General features: G+C 37.7%; 1 long non-coding RNA gene across 1 annotated transcript in view; it reads right to left on the reverse strand.

The window, feature by feature from the left end:
* Positions 1-21099, reverse strand: part of LOC140325503 (uncharacterized) — a 71800-nt gene that overhangs the window by 41129 nt on the left and 9572 nt on the right. Inside the window, exon 2 of the long non-coding RNA XR_011919687.1 lies at positions 8108-8273. This is a non-coding gene — a long non-coding RNA (uncharacterized lncRNA). The remainder of the gene's footprint in view (positions 1-8107; positions 8274-21099) is intronic.

Here is a 21099-nt window from a genome sequence, read left to right on the forward strand (position 1 = left end):
AATCTTCATCCAGCCTCCAAATTTTTCCATTTTCTTAAAAATTTAGAAAAGATAGTTGATTAAAAAAGCACTTGTCACTTTAATCAATCTTTTGGTATATATTAATTTATTGGGTCAGTGAATTAGAGGCATGGCATTTATCTACCTTATATAACTCTTATATACTTTGAGGCTAAATGTGTACCTCCTCCTAAAAATTGGCAGGTATGGATATAGATTGGGGCAAGAAACAAACTCCCAGGGATTTTATCCCTATTGTACCTGACTCTCTCCTATACAATCTATTATGAATGCTGCAGCCAGACTCATCCATCCTTCCCACGGCTCCTCTTCTGCTGCATCTCTTTGTAGTTCTCTTCATTGGCTTCCATTTCACCTTAGAATCAAATTAAAGCTCCTGTGCTTTGCCTTCAAATCCCTACACAGTTATTGTCCCACTTACCTTTCTGACCTGATAGAAAAATTACCCCCCCAGCTGCTCTCTCCGCTCCTCCAAGCTAGAGCTGCCCCGACTCTCTGGAATGGTCTCCGCGTCCTATTCAGCTTGCTCCTACTTTCTGTACATTTAAAGAGCCCTCAAAACCCAACGCTTCCACTTCACCTACCCGTCTTCTTCTGTCTCCTAAAACCCCCTCACTAGTTCCTGACACTCCATATCCCCCTCCTATTGTGTCATACTTACCCCACCTCTTAGATTGTAAGCTCTTAGGGCCAGGGTCCTCTCATCCTCCAGGGAGGCCTCTTTTTGAAGGTTCAGTATGGGTTAATGTGAGGGAGAGAAGTTAATGGGTGGGATTAACTAGAGGTTGGGTCTGAAGTAGAGGGGAGGAGAATAGAAGGGTTTAGGTAAGAGGATTCATCGGAAGTGAGGGACAGTTTTATCTGGGTAGGAATATTCCCCCCACCCTCCCATTGGAGCAAGGTTAGGTGGTAGAGGCGGTTGGGGTTTAGGTAAGAGTCCTGTTGGTCATTTGGAAAGGGCAACCCGTTGGTAGGGTGCCCATTTAAATGGTGTTATGTTGTGGCCCCTGAGGCGGTGCTGGGCGGCTAGGGGCCAGTGTGTGTTTTAAACAATTTTAGTTGGAGCGGTCTTTACCTTTTCCTAGACCTGCAGCCTGGTGGAGTATACTGGAGTTTTTTTTGGTTTTAGTGCAATTGGGCACAGTGAGAAAATGGGGTTGTGTTTACAGTTTGATTGGGTGGAGAAAAGTTTTATATTAGTAAGGATTTTAGTGTATATTAAAAGAGTATATTAATGTTATATGTTCTTATATATGTTAAGTTATGTTAATTGAGGTAAAATGTATATGTTATTTAAATATTGTTGTAATTAATGGTTATTTATTGGTATTTATTGTAATTTAAGTTACTTTGTTAATATATCGGCTGCTTGCCAGCCAATTTACATCCAAGGAAGGTGTCAATGTGTTTTTGGGGGGAGTAGAGGTAGGCAATATTGGGGGAAAGTGCGGGAAAAGTTCAGGAGAAAAGAGTTAGGGTGCGGGAAAGTTTTTGCTGGGAAAGCTTTTGTTGGGGTTTTTCTTTAGGGGGTGAGGGCGGGAGATTCAAACTACCCTAGTCATATATCTGTCTGCCATTTGTAACCCCTATTTAATGTACAGCGCTACGTATGTTGGCGCTTTATAAAGCCTGTTCATTATTATTAGTAATAATAATAATAAAATCGTACTCTATCCAACACTTAAAGTTCTGGTTATTCATATACGAGAATAATCCGTTAGGGCAGACTGATCTATTTGCTGCTTTTGTTGTTTTTTTTTTATATTCCAGGTAAATGTTCAAATCACAGGAAGACATCCGTATCTAAGTATGAAGAAATTATGTTTATGAATAGTTTTCAGTGAAGTGACAAAGTAAACATTTTCAAAGCTGAACGTAGGATACAAGGTAAGTGGGCATTCTTTTATTTTTTTAGACATTAAATATGCATTGTATAATTTTCCTGCATTTTGCCCATCCCTAGGCACCCTCACATGTTATTCAGACAAGAAAAGAGCTTAAAATATCACAATATCTCAGAGTGGGAAGAAAAACATAATCAGTTAAATTGGTGGAAAGACAGAAATATAGTAGAAGAAACCTAAAACTAAAAAAGAATGGAGAGAGCTGCAGTAGAGAGACAGTTTTCTGTAAATTGCCACAGCGACAATCTATTCAGAAGGCTTTTACTGGAAAATTTATGTTTCTGAGGGAGATTGTTAAAAACAGGCCGGGGGAAGGAAGTATTAAGGTGCCGGTTATCTGGAAGGTATTTTTAGGAAATCTTTAAAGTTCACTTTGCTGTCCAAAACATAAAAAACTGTCTCTTAACCCTTTATTGCCCATATCATTATCCTACCTTCCTTTGTCCTATATGGGTAAAAAACACAATTACCCCTACTTCACAGTACATTAGTATTGGATGCAGCCATTCCACATGGTTGGGTCAAATACTTCTCAACAACTCTATGTCACCATAAAAATAATATTTTGTTGCTCGCCATCAGTGCAGCTGACACCCAGAAGCTTCCTTCTTTATATACTTAGCAAACAGGAGCTTATCTTCTTGTTTGATGGAAGAAGAGGAGAAGCCGAGTATGGCACATTTTCAGTAACCACAGGCTTCAGAGAAAATAAAATATTTTAAACACTTATTTTTAAGCAGGAGTAATATTGATGGGGCAAAAATTTTTGCAGGGGTCAAATGTTGTAAATAAAGTATGTATTTCTTGCGGTCATCATGCTTTTTAGGAGCACTATATGAAGGGTGCAAATTATTGCAACTCTGTATACACATAGGGCTTCATTTATAAATTATTCCCCCATCAATTCATCTAAAATTCACTGACAGGTGTTCAAATTTCTCTACACCTCTCATATTAGTTAGCCTATTAAAACAATGACTTGTTCTGCCACCTAGTGGCCTATTGTCAAAGTGCACAGCTGTCAAATTAGGACCTGCTACCGGTATACAGGTAGTCCCCGAGTTACATACGAGTTCGTTCTTAAGTTGAATTTGTATGTAAGTCGGAACAGGTACATTATTTTAATAAATGCAAATTGGACAGATGTTTGTCTCAATGTAATATTAGGCAGTATGGTGTCAGTTATAAAATCCTCACTGTGAGTTAATCACAAACAAAGCAAAAAAAAAACTTTTTGGAGCCTAGATATTCATTAACTTCTGGAGCAAGCTGTGCTTTGATATGCAATAAGAAACAACTGCAGAGTTTGTTTGGTGATTAAAAAATGATATTATTATTATAATTAAAAGATATTGCTCAGCTGTGTAAAGCAAAAGATTTCTTCTGCAAGTCATGCAAACCGTCCCCTCCCTCCTATCAAAGCCTCCATCCTGCCCACGAACGAGCAGGGAAGCCTCGTTGGTATCTAGGAGTCGTCCATATGTTGTATGTCCTTAACTCGGGGACTGTTTATATAAATAAATATTGTAGATTAATTTAGAGCAGATTGACGGTGGAATCATTAATAAATACCTCCTAAATTTAATTAATGCAAACACTCAAAAACGACTTCATTGTAGCCTCTTACAACCCTGTTAGCTTACCTTGCAGGTAGGCAATAAGTCTTAGTCCAGGACACCTCCTTATTCCCCCCTTTTCCCCTCGAGTGGCAAATAAAGGAGCAGAAAAATATAAAATAGGTCAGAATTGCTCTGCTTTCTTGCTGTACACATATATATGGTATTAAAAGGCCAGCACTGTGCAAAGCAATTAAATCTTGAGGGCTGAGTGTTGCTCTGCCAGGGTTATGGGACATAAATATATATTCAGGTGCTTGCTTTAGCTGTATTTTAACTTTTGTAATTAATGTATGTATGTGCCAAATCATTTTTTTAAAAACTGCCAGGAGTTCAGATTTGCATTTAGTTGGATGCTGCTGGGTACATACATTTATCAATATCTCAGTCTGTTCTGGACTCCAGCAGGGTGTTCTAGACATTTGAGTTCCCTGTCTGTCTGGCACAGCCATTGCTGTGGGTCCCAGTTGGACTTTTTGTTAGCTTTACATTCTGGAAAATGCAGACAAAATCTTGACAAGTCCTTTTGCTGACATAAAAGTAAGATTTTTATATTATGGGGGAGTGTGAAGAGGGGACATTTTTTTTTTTTTTGGGGGGGGGGTGCCTGATCTCCCACACTTAAAAAATCAGTTTTGTGTAGATTGACCCTTTAAGAAGTCTCCATTTTGGAGTGATGCCAATTTAGGTAGGCACAATTTTTGGCCATTCTGGATTTTATTAACTGCTTTCTACTGTCTAAATGAGCCATTTGTCAAATGTATTCAGCTAGCCTTATCCTTGAACCCTATGTACACCTTATATTGCAAGACATACCCAATAAGGTAAATATTGAAATAAAAAAAAAAAGTAAAAAAAAAGAAAATTTAAACAAGAACTTACTTTCAGCAAAAAACATTCCTGCATTCAGGCTGCTTTATTATTGCTGAAGGTACAGGTGATGTCTCTTCTGCAATACAGCACACATATCCTTCTGGTAATTGTGATCAGACGGGTATAGTTATTTTATTGCAGAATGGACATTTCCTTTCCTGCCCTTTCTGCAATAAAGTACCGCTTGATCACAGGGTAAGGGTTTAGTTCCACTTTTGGCCCATACTGCAATATATGGTTCTTTGGGCCTATGGTAATGTATCGACCCCAACTTTATCCAGTCCGTGTTGGTGACAAAACATCATATGTTTCCTTCTATAGGTTGTGCAATATTATATGTGCCTGATTTTTTTTTATAATGGAGGGCAAGCCAAAGTAGTAATATTGTATTGTTAGCCGAATATCAATTACTTAGTATAGGTATATTGTCCCAATCAATTGGTTTGGGTGCCAAAGCCTTTAGTGTCCAGAAATTGGAAAACACTTGGAAGATTAATACTTGGAAATTGGAAGAAAAAGGGAAAAAAGGAGGGCAGGCTAAAACAGTTTCATGACAGCCTATACACCCAGCTTTGTCATTACATAAGAAAAAAACACAACATTCTATACACACTATATGACCAAATGTTTTTGGATACTTGAAACATTTATATGGACTTGTTGGACATCCCATTCCAAAAACCATGGGCATTTCAAAAACTTGATCTTAATCAAACCCTTCTCCCCTTTGTGTACCTACAATATTCTGCAAGTCCTTTATACAATTTTGGAGTGAATCTAATAGAATTTGTGGCCAATTTTCCACAAAAGCATCCCACCAAGAATGCCCGGTTCTTATTTAGCATTGCAAACTATCTCAGTTGTTCAGTAGGGTTAAGGTCATGTTCTGTTAAGGTTTTTCAAGTTCTTCCACATGAAAGTTATCAAAGCACGCATTGGTCAAAGTGACATATTAATGATTGAACCACAATGGTCTTCCTCAAAATGTTACCAAAGGATGAGCATTCACCTATGTCAAAAAAGTTTTGAATTCTGTATTCATAATAGTGCTCTTCATTGGAAGCACCTAAGCCAAGGAGCATCATGGCAGGGTATTGGAAGAATAATTTTACACTTACATCAAAATTCAAAACTTATCTGAAATTTGACTGATCCATCATTTATTTTTATATAAAATACCCTATCCTGAGAAACGAATAATAATTATTATTATAGGTTTAAGTCTTTTTATGTTAACAATAGTCTAACTTTCCCTTATATCTCTAGACACCACATTTTCATAACCTTCCCATACTCCAACTGGCATTCCGAAGCTTCCTAAAAGTGTTTCTTTACCTTGTTTGGCTTCTTTGTCGGCACATAACTCAAGCATATCAGATTCTAGCTATATTTGTAAGAACCTAAAAAGTGCTTTTGTTTTCTGACTTCTCTTAATTCACTTCTTCTGAGTTCTTTTCCTTTTAAAATGATAATATGGCATATTAGAATATCAGTTTGATATTTTATTTATTTTAAAGATGATACATCACAGATGTAATACATTTTATTCTCAAGATAGGCCCAAAGTAGCAGAAAGATTGGTCTTTAGAAACTCCATTGGTAAACATTACGTGATCACTTTCATCACTTTATCAATTGAAGTAAACTTTTCTTAGGTGACATAGAGGCTGCCAATGCTGAATGTACTAATTGCCTGGCATTTATGCTGACTAGCTGGCTTGAATATCATTACATTGACCCAGAATATAGCAAAACCCAATGAATTTAGACAATGTAAAGATGACGTGCTGAAGTTCAAACTGAACATCAAGATGGGGTAGAAATAAGATTGAAGTGACCTTGTTGGTGCCAGGCAGGCTGGTCTGAGTTTTCAGAAGCTGCTGATCTTCTGGGATTTTCATGCACAACCATCTCTAGGGTTTACGGATAATGGTTTAAAAAGAGAGAATATATCAAGTGAATGGCAAAAATGTCTTCAGAGGTCAGAGCAAAATGATTTGAGCTGATATAAAGGCAACATCGTCTCAAATAAACACCCATTTAAAAAGAAATATGCAGAAGAGCACCTCTAAATACGGGACGAGCTACAGCAGAAGACCACACGGTGTGCCACCTAAGACCCGGCACCTGAGGCTACAATGAGCACTGGCTAGCCAAAACTGTGAAAAAATGTTGACCGTTCCAATAAGTCTTAAATTCTGCTGAAAGAGTCATATGATAGTGAGGCGACTAGCATTTAAAGCAATAATTTACCAACAGGCTCTTTTTTTCAGATCTCCTTTAAAACCAAAATTTATTAAAATAACATAAATAGAAATGTTCTACTTTAGTTGCCCAGCATCATTTATCCTACTTTCTGTGTGCCCAGGCCCTCCAGAACATACCCCCAGGAGGATCTCAGGAGCATGAAGGTGGAATTGGAATTTAAATAAGTTCCAACATTAAACCTTGTATGAATGAACATCAGTTTCCACTTCTGCACAGTAGTTTATAACCATTCTATTTAATGTACAGGGCTGCATACCTCAAAAATAATTTATTTTGGTCAGCAATCTGTCTTCCATACTTTTTTTCACTTGTGGCCACATTTCTGCTCCCAAGCTACTTCTTCTAGTATTTACCTTTTTTTTCTAGCCAGGGTTGGATATTATATGTTAAAGCTGAGCTCTGGGCAAATGATAAACCCCCTTTATTTAAACCCTTGTACTCTAAATGTAAATGCCTTTTTTTCACCTAAAACCATGGTCACGTGATGTTCCAGTCCCCGTTTTTTTGGCGTCCATTTTCATACAATAGATGGGTCCTTTTAGGTATCCACCAGGTATAAGTGCTTTTTTAACATGGTCACTACTATACCAGTAGGGACCCCCTATGATCCAGAAGGGACAAAAGAAATCAAGCAGTGCAGTACTGGATTAGTGGTTCCTCAGAAATCACAATCGTCAAGGGATCTGGACGTCAGAATTCAGTAAATCTTCTTAGAAGAAAATGAAGAGTTCATTTTTGCTTTTTTTATCATTTGTAATTTGGAGAAACAGTATTTTTGCAGTAAAATCAATTTTAACACAAGTGGCCCTAATTTAATAAAGCTCCTAATGACTGGAGAAGAGAGACTATCATAGGTGAACCTGGGTGATCCAGCAAACTTTATCCTATTAAGAGGTGAGCAGAGATGATCCCGGCAGCTTCAGAACCTCAAAATATTTGTGCAGAACTCAATTTTCATTTGACTCAAGTCATCATTTTCAGACATATACTTTAAAATATTTTATAGCTGCCATTAACATGATGATAAACAATAAAAAATAAATAATTTAGTTGGGAATTATGAAAACAGGCTCAAGGACTAAATGCTAGCATGCATAATGGTTTCCAAGGTTCTCTACTCTTTTTTTATGTATTGTATCTTTTATGTATAAAGAGTAGTTCTCTACTCTTTTTAATATGTATTGACATCATTGTTCAGAAAAAAAAAAGCTATCTAAGTTGGTTTGAGTAATTAAATAAGTAAGTAAAGCAGTTGTCATGTAATAAAACAGACACACGACATCTAACAAGGCTGCACAATGGCTCTTCATGGTCAGGGCTGTATATACTTCATTTATACTCATATAACTGCACATAAATACAAACAGAATTGTCTTTCTGTATTACATTTTAAATGGCTTTAACTTTACATTAAAATATTATTACCTTTCCAGATTCACACTTTTGTGATGACAATGATAAAAAAATGCAGGTCAGCTTTTTTCATTTCTTGGCTCCACAAGTTTGATGTTCCTACAAATTTCCCAGGGATGTCCATGTGGCAAAGTCATCACAAGGCCAAATGATGGCATTACACTTACCAATGGATTCTCTATAATACATGAAAGAAAAGGGAAATTGAATCAAACATTTCACCCCTAAAGCCTCTTCATTCCATCATACCCTTGGTTTCTCAATGGGCTTTAAATACCGAATAAGGCGTTGGCCCTGATCATCATCTGACTGTAGTAGACACCACAAATGAAGAGGGGTAGAGATTGTCGGGTGAGTTGAAATGTACTGGGGGCTTCGAAAGACTCCTCTCTAGTTATTTCCCCATCACATGCTCTCCTATGTAAACCATGTCATCTGCTCTTACTTACTGAACAATCCAAAAATGTTAATTAAATATTTGTCTTATATTACCTGTTTCTGTACATTGGTTCATCATGATATAACTCCTTGTCTCCCTTGTAAATGAATTTATATTATGATGATTTAGTGGGGTTTCCATGATGATGGTGCCCATGTGGTGTCTATGTCACCTGTCCCATTTAGGTTAAAGCAGAACCAAGCCCAGTTGATACTCACCTGTCCCAATTCTATCACAGATGCAGCCATCTGTTCCTCATTCCAGACTTTGGCCATCTTGATTGACCAGGCCTGGATGATTTAACTTCCATAAAGTTCATTCACTCCTGGAACCCTCAGGGAAGCTAAGTGGCTCCAAGTATTTGGCCAATCAACAAATTTTGACTGATGGGACAATAAGAATACTTTTTGAAGAAGAGTCATTGATTCTACCTTTCTCTAATAAAGCCCTGCCTAAAGCCAAACTTTAGATCCACTTTAAGGGTATTTTATAGCTCATCCTGACCCAAATAGATTTTTTTCCCTATGCACTATTTCTGCTATGTTATTCTAGTATTACTAACCCTGTGTAACCTTTGAGAGCAAAATAATGAGCTCTAGGGGTGAGCTACAAAAATCAGTGTAACTGGGTTGGGTATTGGAATGTCAAGAGTTTCTGTAAGTTTGCCATTATTCACCTGGCTGATTTTGTAGTCCTAGTTATACCCCAAATGCCCCATTTCCTTTTTAAAAAAAACATATTTTTGTACTCTTATTGGGCCCTATAACCATGCCTTAAAGAAAAGGACAGTCTGTTTTTCTAAATTACCCAAAAAGGTCCTTTTATATTTGTCCAACGTCTCTTTATCTGATCCCAATATGATTTTGTGATGTTTTAGAACAATACGGTAAAAATAAACTTGGCTTTCATTGATGCACGTCTTCTTTTTTAAAAAGAAAAGAGCATGCTTAGAGACAGGGTCGATGTTCACATTTAAAAGAAAACTAAAATTGCTCATTTTAGAATATTCATTGAAGTGCAAATCTGAGCCTCTAATTTATTCCATGATAAAACGCATTGATATCGACTCCTGATATTTTTGGCTAATATTGAATGAACAGAGTGCCAAGATGTAGTTTATTTTTCAAAAACAAAAAGAAAAAAAAAGGCTTCAGTCAACTGTTTTCCATGAAAAGATGAGTGTTGCATGAATGCGTAGTGTTTGAAGTTGTTTTCTTATGTTAATTTCATGCTTTTAGTTAATAATCTGGCACAATTATTTTAAAGTCTGCTTTGCAACTTTTATTTTTGCTGACTGAAAGTGTGAAATAAAAATATGATGATCGGTTGCTTAGAGAGGAGCAGGAGTTATTTGCAAGATAGAAGGGCAGTCAGGGTGACCTGATCATTTATTTTACTTAGGTATAATAAAGTTAAAGCTGAACGTCGGGTAAATATGAAAAATCCCAATTTACTGCAATGTGTGTTCTTTCAAAACTAATTGTGTCTTCATATCAGCACTGCAAGCATTACATCTGCAATTATCCTGATTTATTCTAATGGAGGGGTCCTTAACTTCAGTTCTGGAGGCCACGGCCAGCACACTTTTTATTATTTTTTTCTCGCAATAATTAGATAAGGTATGGTAAAAAAAATCAGACTTGAATCTGGTTAAGCAAAAGTCTTGGCTTTAGTTGGCCCCTCAAGACCTGAAGGTACGCACCCCTGTTCTAATATATTCTAATAAATCACACCTCTTCACATATAAGCATGCTTTTTTTTGGCCTGAGGTTATTCCATTATCTGAATGGTCATATAAAACAGCCATTTCTGCCCCTTTGGACCATACCAATAGCTTGGTGAAAGGGATTTCATCTGTAGTCGTATATTTTTGCAGCCAATCTAAGAAGCAACTTGGTGATTGCAGTAAGGAAACAACTAATCTAAGTTTAACATTCAATCCTTAACAGTGTTTAATTGTAAGCCTATACCAACAGATGTTTTATGTAATTATCATGCCGCCATGTTGAACCCTTTAGAACCCTGAATTCCTTTAATTAACCCTCCGGGAATTCCATGCAATTGAAAGAGCAACTTGGTGACACAAGGAAACAACTAATGTAAGCTGAGCATTCAATTCTTAACATTGTATCATTACATGTCTATTGCAACGGACGTTTTGTGTAACTATTACTATATCATTCATTATTGTCAACACAATCTTCTTCAGTAAATGTCATACAAATCCTGTTTATACTTCTCAGTTTGTGTCATGAATCTTCATGCAGCCATGTTTGAACCCATTAGAATACTGCATTCCCTCAATCCTAAGGGCTGGTATCTTCCTCCTTACTGTGCTGTGCAGAGGTATAAAAATTACAAAAAGGACTTGACAAAATTCCAAATCCTTTGGCAAGTAAGTTTGCTTGTTTGTATTTTTAGATGTATCTTCTTTTCTGGAATTTAGTTTTAGGAAATGAATAAAACAAGGTCAAATGGTGAAAAAATGGAATGAATAAGGATTCTCTAGAAGCCCCAGTGCAGATCAATGTCTTATCTTTAATTTAACACTCCCCCTGACTACATCCGACTCCCTAAACCTAAATTTTACAAAGTTTTTGCCAAGATCTAAACTATCCAGCAGCTCCCATCCCACTCAGAATACTGAAATAGGCGCTAACATACATCTGGTAAACCAAAAACATAAAACAAATTAAACATTTTATTTTTTAAATGGGCTCAATAGGGAAGCAGAGAAGATTATAAACTTATCAGGTCACAAGACTGGTCCTGGTCTCTAGCTGCAGCTTCCTTCCATCAAACATCAAATGCCATGCAACCAGCTATATCGCCATACAATAAGATAGGATTGGCTGTCTGGCTCATGGTAAGTGAGCGGCAAAGCCAGAAAATGATCAGTTTGATACAGTTGGCAATCTGTAACATGTACTCCAATATTATCAAATAACGAATAATCCCTCTTTTATTGCAAAATCTGCTAGAAATATTTAATGTAAAGACGATTAATTGAGAATGTGTATATTCATGTCTATATATAGATTTATGCATCTATTTGTAAGGTTGTATTTTAATCTTGAAGTCACACCCTATTGTAGTATGCTGTAGGCCCATCTAAAATAGTAAAATCCACAGGATGTATAGTTCTACATTTTATAGATCCTTTTGTATTTGTCTTCCACAAATGCTGTTAAATGAAGAGGTTTTAATTATTAAAATTCAATATATCCTGGAGAACAGAAATGCACTTAATATGTCCTGCTCAGACGTAACCAGAAATATTACTGGGAGGCTAAAAGTGCAGACAAATTATTGCCCATTACCTTGACAGCTCGGGCAGCACAGGGAAAGATCTCAAATATTATAACTGACAAAGAAGATGAAATAATTAGTGGAGAAAAAAAAGGACAGCAGAGGAGAACTGGCCATTGACTGCTCTATACTATTAAACGCGGCCTTGACCTCTGAGAGATATACCCACTCGTACGGCAGATAAAAGCTCTGCTGGGCAGGCAACTTATCTTTCACGCTACAGAGATCTCGGAACGCCAATGCAATGTACAATATTAAAGGAAACCTGTCACAGCCCTGCACATTTAATGTAAAAACCATTATATCATATGAAGACACTACGCTGGTAAACCAATAATCTGTGCTATAAATTTTATGATTTAAGTTAATGTTGCCACAATACATCGAGTTCAATAGTTTGCATCCATTAGTGAGAATGGACCCTACCATGTGACAGTCTATTTAAAGGAAAATGTAACTGTTTTTGTTAAATGTTGGTAATGATCTATAGAAGAAAAATGTCATAGATTACAGATGTTTGTTTAGGCTAAGTACATAAAATATAGAATAATAGATTTTGATCCTGCCAGAAGTCCGGTGTCCGGAGACCACCAAACCCACGCTCTTCTCATTTCCTTTCTGGACTACTGTAACCTCCTCCTCTCCTCTAAAATCTATTATGAATGCTGCAGCCAGACTCATCCATCCTTCCCACCGCTCCTCTTTCGCTGCCTCTCTTTGTAGTTTCCTTCATTGGCTTCCATTTCACCTTAGAATCAAATTCACGCTCCTGTGCTTTGCCTTCAAATCCCTCCACAGTTCTCGTCCCACTTACATCTCTGACTTGATAGAACAATCCCCTTCTAGCCGCTCTCTTCGCTCCTTCAATGTCCTACTAATGACTTCCTCACTCATAACCTCATCACACGCACGGCTCCAAGACTTTTCTAGAGCTGCCCCAGCTCTTTGGAATGGTCTCCTCCTCCTATTCAGCTTGCTCCTACTTTCTGCTCATTTAAAAGAGCCCTAAAAACCCATCTTTTCAAACTCATAAACCATCTTCTTCTGGTTCTTAAAGCCTTACTACTTCCACCACTACAAATCTCCCCTCCTATTGTATGCTGCCTCCCCCAGGACATTGATTGTAAGCTCTTCTGGGCAGGATCCTCTCATCCTCCTGTGTCACGGCCTGTATCTGTCATAGCTGTCATTAGCTACCCCTACAGCGCTGTATAATATGTTGGCGCTATATAAATACTGTTTATTAATAATAATAATAATAATATTAAAAATGATAATCCTATAGCCTGGAAACAGGTGCACTTTATTCATGTGTAAACTAGTTTTAGTATCAAAATCTCTCTTGATTTCAGCGATACTCAGACTGGGAGGCTGAGAGCAGAATTCTACATCCATGTACATACATTAGGCCTGATTTATTAAAGCTCTCCAAGACTGTCATGGGAGAACCTGGGTGATCCAACAAACCTGGAATGGATTTCCTGTGCAGTTATTTTCTGTCCGGTTTTATATGTCTGAAAGAGGTACATTGTTTTTCATGAAAATTTATTTTACAGTATAATATAATAGTATTGCTATAATAAGGTTTGAAACACAAAACCATGTCAAAATAATAAATTAACCTCCCTAGTGGTAACCCAGAGTGTGTCTCGGGGTAGAAAAAAGTTGCTTAAAGCGGTAACCCCGAGTCACACTCGGGGTAGGTAAACCTATGGGAAGGTTAGTGAATACAGCACTTACCTGATCTGCCGGCGTCCCACGTTGTCCATCGCCGCGGTTCCTGTCTTCTTTCTTCTTCCTCCGGCGTCTTCCGCACCCGATGAGTCACCGGGGGAGTTCCCGGTAACGTTGGTGCGTGTGTATGTTGCATTCAATACAAAATAACTGTATTGAATGCAATACATTGGATTTATACGTGTAAAAGCAGTACAATGTTTTCAAGAATATACTATACTAGTACAAGAGTATAATATTTTTTAAATTTAAAAAAATATATATTTTTTTTTAAGTTATTAAATGTATTATTTTTACATGATTTTGTGTTTCAAACTTTATTATACTCATACTATTATATAATACTTTAAAAAAAAATTTCATGAAAAACAATGTACCGTTTTTAGACATATAAAACAGGAAAGAAATGTAACGCTAGGGAGGTTAAATAAATAAAAAACATTTAAAAATAAATAAATAAATATTATACTCATACTAATATATTATACTGTAAAATACATTTTCATGAAAGACAATGTACTGCTTTTAGACATATAAATCCAATGTGTTGCATTCAATACAGTTATTTGTATTGAATGCAATACAAATAGATTTGAAAATTCACGCCACGCCCCCAACGCAATGTCCGCATGCACCGTCGTCACCGGGAACTCTCGGTGACTCATCAAATGCGGAGGATGCCGGCAGGAGAAAGCGAGGAGACGCGAAGGACGAAGGAGGATGCCGGTGGATCAGATAAGGCTCTATTTACTATTACTTATCACTGTTTTAGCTACCCTGAGTGTGGGTTACCGCTTTCAGCTTCTTTTTTCTACCCCGAGTCAAACTCAGGTCTACCGCTCAGGAGGTTAAAAATAATTTGCTATTATTTGGCAAAAATTTGAAATCCTAGAAAAGATTTATTTCAATTTTGCTCGATCCAAATTTACCCCCAGTGTATCTTCTCCAGTCTTGGAGAGATTTAATGAATCAGACCCATTGTGTACGCAGTTGTGATCATCTACAAAAATGTAGCATGTGTACAAAGTCATTCTTCAATCCATCCTGGTGAATCAATGAAAGACCAGGCAGGAAAGACTGCTGTACCCTCCTATGTACTACACGCATGTCCTGCCACCTGCTCTCATCATAGAACCAAATAGCTCTGTGTATACAGCACCTGTTCATTCTACCCTCAATGAAAATGACCTCTAATGGTGGGTTGTTGCTCTTATGGTCTTTTCCTCCTCCCCTTATGTAAAGATCCATCTCACGGTATTTCCTCCATGCTCTTCAGACTGTTCCATCCTGGAGGATCTGGACTACCTGTGCAACCTGAGTGGGCTGTAGGTACCATGTCATGGTACTGTAGAGTATAAGTAGTGATGTGGGCACTAGCAAAATGTAGGACTGATGAAAAATCAGTCAAAAATAAGAGGGTCGAAAAAATTGTCAATAGTAATGCCTATCCCTTTTTTGGAGTTGGCTTCTTGGTGCCCCTTTTGTCCACCTATTATTGCCTAAATTTGAACTAAAACTAGAGAAACTGATTCACATTTATGCTTCCTAACTGGACAGGTTTGTCCAAAATTTGTTGATTAAGGGTTTTCTGAATTTTTAGAACTAAAGTGACACCTAATGTTGATTAGCCAGTTGTTTATTGCAGAAAGGGAAAGGTGATCTCCGTTATGCAATAACTGTTCTTACCTGCCTGATAACCGCCCAGCTGTCAAATTTTGCATGTGCAGCTCAGCCAGGAATACCCAGCAATTACGACTTTCTTCTCTATGTGTCAGGAATGAAGGAGTCATGTCATCCCAACTTGGCCAATCAAGATGGCTAAAGATCATCTCCAGGAAGGAAAGGCAGAGGATGGCGGCACCCATTGGCGGCACTGGCATTTTTTATATTTATACTGATTCTACTTCATACTCTTCCAATCAGCTGTCTGAGGACGGGTCCATGACAATGTTCTACTGTCTTTGTGCCCCAGAGGAAATTGAGGTCACCAGCTCAGCTTTGCTTGGGGTTTGGATTACAAGCTGGAAAGATTGCATATCTTTGGGGTAAAACAATTCACATTTTCATGTCACTGGTGGCGTTCGGCTTTATAAACCTTGAGGTTTTACCCGGGCACACTTTCTTTTTATGCTGTCAAAATGTGATGGAACATACCAGGTTGACAGTATATATTTTATAAATGCTCAACACATTTTCTTCTTCTTCAAAACTGATTCTTCTCTTCTGCGCTTTGTGCAAAAGTTTCCTTTATTACCATCTTCTCCTTTCCAAGTATATTCTGTTACAGATAAAACTTATTTTCGTTTTAATGTTTGACAGGTACACATGTGGTCATCTTAGATGCTGCAGCTTTGCTGTGGATCTATTTGAAGTTGAATGTGTCAGGGAACACTTTTGTTCCACGCATTTAATTGTGATGCATGCTCGTACATAGGCTCTAGACACTGAATGTCAAAAAGATTGATCATTGCTCTGTAGTTTAGGATTTTGTCTGATGAAAAAAAAAAAACGTCTCTAGACGTTTCTGGAGGGATTTTCAATATAACACAAATAATTCTATGGTGTTTAATCTGACAGAGGTGGAGTGGAGTCTGCAGCTCTTCACATCAAAAGAGATACATGGAGGTCTTTTTTCATGGACCTTTTTTTTTGGAGGATAGCCATGGCTGGTGTGGTCACAAATGGTGCAACTAGCATGAAAGGACAAGGTTTTTATTTACAGAATCAAACATACTAATAATACTAATACTCACTTATTCCTTTTCCATCACATTGGGCCACCATTTTCCTTAATAATCTTTTCCTAGAGATCTTTGGCCATCTTGATTGACCATGTTGGGATGATCCAATTTGGCTGCCTATTTTCTAAATGTACTATGAATGATTTGCGGGGAAGCCAATTAATGTAACTGCATGTTTTCGGAGGTGTGGAAACAATTACACCATCAGAAATTTCTGGGCCCCATACTAGGGAAGTTCCAGCATTGTAAAAGTCATGCCTTTTTGGTCGGGTCCTGGTACAAAAGCACACCCTGTCCTTCCACCCATGATGGTGGCCTTGGTGGGGGAAACCAGAGTGTAGGCCGGAAACCCACACAAACCTAAGAAGAACGTTCACATGTTTTGCAGATAGTGTCCTGGCTGGGATTCAAGCCTGGGACCCAATGCCACACAAGCAAGAAGGCTAGCCATTGAATCGTCAATGGTGCTCATGGACATTATTTTCTGTGCAAAAACCCCTTGTTAGGGTACAAAAAAAAAAAACAGGCAGCTCAGACTATACCACTCAGCTAAACTCTGGCAATAGGTTTTTCACCACAAAACGTGCTTAGTCTACTGGGTTCACTTTTATCCTGTGTCACTACAGCACGACAAACTGATATAATTCACTGGCATGGGGGGGGGGGGGAGATGTGGCTGAAAATGCTGGGTCCACAGAAACAGCAATAAGACAATAACAGAAAATGGGAAGCCTACGAAATACAAGTATGTCATAGTGCGGGCTATGGGAGGCAGGATGGAAATTGACTCTTACTGGAGCAGTTAAATTTTCTAGCAAAGGCACATTGCAAGCAAAATAAAAATTAAAATGAAGCATTTAAAATTTATCAAAAAAACTTCTTGGGATTTCTAACAAGGTCAATAACCTTGGGACTAGAGGCATATATTGATTCACACATGAGGGTACATTTCTTAATATTACAAAGTTTATTTAACACGCGTTTCTGGGAACATAGTCCGCTTCCTCAGGAACATATTAGCCTAAAAAAAGTTTTTAATAAACAGCCTACCAACTTTAAATATTGGATCCAGATAGAGTCTAGGTGAGAAACCCATCATATCCTTGTTTATAATTATAAACAAATCTTTTAGCAACACACCACTATGGCTTACTGTTGATCAAATTGGTAATGGGCAATGAATGCAGGCTATAAATGTTTTAGCATTGGTGTGGACAATGGTATAAGGAATCTCTGACATTTGTTGAGGTTTCTAATAATAAATGCATCTAACAAAGCCCTCTTTTCCTACCCTGTGGTCTGTACCAGCTTGTTTTTATACCTTGCTAAGGAGTTTGTTCTCTGGTGCATTGGTCTAACCTAGGACGGGAGTGTGGAAACGGAAGTGAGTAAATCTGTGTGTATTATTAATTGAAATTGTATTGTCATACATTAGACTCTATAAATTATTTCTCTGTAATTTTTAGGCTAATATGTTCCTGAGGAAACGGATTATGTTCAGAAAAACACGTTGAACTATTATATGCCTATCTGCAATATCCGCAGATTGACCATTGGTGTCTATACATGTTTTTATATTTTTATGTGTTAAATAAACTTTGTGATATTAAGAAATGTACCCTCATGTGTGAATCAATTTATGCCTCTAAAGTCCCACGGTTATCGGTCCTGTTAGAAATCCCAAGAAGTTTTTCTGACAAATTGTATTAAGGGATGTGGCATATTCTTAACCTACTTGCAGGAACTTTCCTCAATTTACATAAGAAGCATTTAATATACTTGATTGTTTTGCTTTTACCTTCAATTTGTTTCAGTTAGGGATAAGATCTTTAAAAAGCAAACCAATACTAAGGGAAATTTTTATCATTTTGGAATACAATATGGCTAGCAAGCTAGTACGCCGCAAGTAAAGCATGCTTAAATACTAGTCATGAGTGAGTGATTAGAAAAGCATTGTAACCCAGCCTTTTATAACCTTTCTACCCCTGAGGAACCCTTGAAATCATTTTCAGGCATTTTTTGAAGGACCAATGAGCTCTTAGGCTGGTGGCCTATGGAAAGAATGCCCCCTACAGTGGTGGCTAGAATACCCCTCTTATAACAGCACCTAAAAATATCATTGGTGTCATACAGCTGGCTCTACTAAGTGGTATTAGCCCCAGAACGATGCAAACATTATCAAATGTGAGGTCCATCACCCACAGTTTGAGGAAGCCCTACCAAACTCCATAGCAGCCTTTCCTGACCGTTATAAGAAGAAGGAAATAACTTTCAGGTCTTCAGGGAACCTTTACTATGATTACTATATCAACAGTTCACAGTACATTACCTTGGTGATCAATGGGAAGAATGTCACCCACAATGCCTGCCATTGGGAAGAATGTCACCATTACAGATAGCCAAAATGATCTTTGGTATCAGTTACACTGATCTGAGAGGCACAAAATGAACTCCTAAAAACCTCTGGAGGAACCCTTGTTGGAAATGGCTGATGTAGCCAAAAAGTCATCATGACAGCTACAATGTTACCATCTTCAAAAAGAGAAAAAAAAATGGCAGGTAACATATTTCTCCAATTGCATGGCTCTCTAAAACCACGATCTCTTTCATGGCAATAAAGCCTTGGTTGGTGAAGTGTTAATATAATTGCAAAGCAGGTATCCTTTGAGTACCTAAAAGCTTTTCACTTCCTCACTCCATTATAGGTGACTTATATACTCAAATTGGGAATATCTCTAGGAATCAGTAGGAGCTTTGTACAAGGTTTCCTAAGGTGCGTTATATTAAGACTCTCAGGAAAAAATCCAGTCGCTGTTTCATAATTAGATGAATATACCTCCTATCCCAAAGCCATTAGTAACCATATCCCATCAGTCCAATTTACTTGGCTTTGGAGAGAACGGCACACTCTGGGAAGTCTTTGATGTTCTTTACGCATTTCTTCACATTCCTACAAATTATCTTACCGAGAAATGTGAAATGTGAAACTCCAGGATGGCCTCAAGAGAAGGATTGCCAATAAAGCCAAAACAAACCTATTTTATTCAATAACTACTCCTTACTGCCCTGCATGGGAATGTAAAACATGTGCAAACTAAAAATGTATTTTTCACAATGTACAGGATCTTGCCTCAAGGTGTAGAAATTTGTTCAAGACTAGTTTGAGGTTTTCCTATACCCCTCCTATTGCCACCAAGTCAGTTCTCTCCACGTTTGTGTATTTTACACTTCTCATATCTGTTTCAGATGGTTTTAGGTTGGTCACATGTCACACCAGAAACCCTTTTCTTTTCACCTCTTTCAGGCTGGACTTATCATTGAGGCTGGCATCTGTACACTGTGAACAGGGTGCTTTGGTGACACTGCACTCACCATATATCCTCAGTCTTCCAAACAGAATGAAGCATGGTATCATTCAACCAGAAGACTGAGGGCATCTAGTGGCAGAGAAGAAGTACTGCAGGGGACAGCTATGAATTACAGGTAAGTATTGCACTCTGAGCTTAATTTTTTTATGCTTTTTACATTTACAGTGCATGGGGGTTTAAAACAAATTTGGCATTTCTTGTCTATCTTTTTCAATATTTCATATCTACCAACAATGAAAACTTCTTGCTGATTTGAGAATGCTAAGCCAATGCAAATAGACCTAATAACCTCATGCATGCCTGCATTGCAAAGTATAGGGAATGTACAATGTACACCCACAAACTTCATCTAAGAATCTCAGAATGATACAGCTAGGGTGTGATAACTACAAGCCATGTCCTTGTCAATGTCTCAGGACCATGCTCTTGTTTAAATGAAGCTTGTACACATTGTTTTTAGGCTTTATTGATAGGTTGTAAAAATTCAGGGGCAGAATCATCATTGATTTAACATAGCCATTGGCTTTGAATGCTATTATTACATGTATAAACCACACATAGATATCAAAATACACATTTTTTTTTTATCATAACCTCCCTATAAGCTAAATAATGTACATACAAAACATCCAGTTATTTATAACATATCAGAGAGAAAACTGTTTTCCCCCTGATAATGTTCTTATATTGAAATGATGAGGCCATCTTTGTGCAGGAATCATCTAGGATCACCATTTACTTCCTGGACTAAAATTCCAGCTCAGAGATGGCACAACCATAAAAATGATGGCATCTGTGCACTTCCCAGCTTTCTAACACAGATCAAATCAATTATTCCTCCATAATTTTTTGAGCTAGGTGGGAAGAAGTTGAAGATGGGTGGCGCCCCTGTTTTGTGACCAAACTTTCCATTAACCACCCAAAAAAAAGCCTGGTGGTTACTGCAAATTGCTGGTTGGTGCACCCAGTTGAAAGGGTCTGGGGAGAACAGATCCTGCTGCAAGCAAAAAAGAAAACCTTCCTCCTATTTGCATCAGATTAATGTCATCAACTCAGCCTAGGCAAAGCTAAAGCATGGCAGCCTAGGCAAAGTCATCAGCCTAAAGCTCAAGGATGGCTTTTAAATTACAAATGTTGGATTTCATTTTGCGAAGCCTGATCACATGCAAGGAGACTGAAAAAAATGGTTTTCTTCCCTTGCACGTGACTGGATGGCTGTCAGTAGCATTGCATTTATTTACTAAGCTCAGTGAAATATCCCCTTGCTGTGTGAACCGCCTATGTTCCTTCAGTAAATAAACCCCAATGTGTTCATTTCCATGAGCATAAAGGAATAAATAAATTTCATCCAGAAAAACGAGACAGCAATCATGGCAGGAAAAAAGCAGAAAAGACAGAAAAACATCCGAAGAG

This window comes from Pyxicephalus adspersus, chromosome 3 (assembly GCF_032062135.1).
Source record: "Pyxicephalus adspersus chromosome 3, UCB_Pads_2.0, whole genome shotgun sequence".
Lineage (NCBI taxonomy): Eukaryota > Metazoa > Chordata > Amphibia > Anura > Pyxicephalidae > Pyxicephalus > Pyxicephalus adspersus.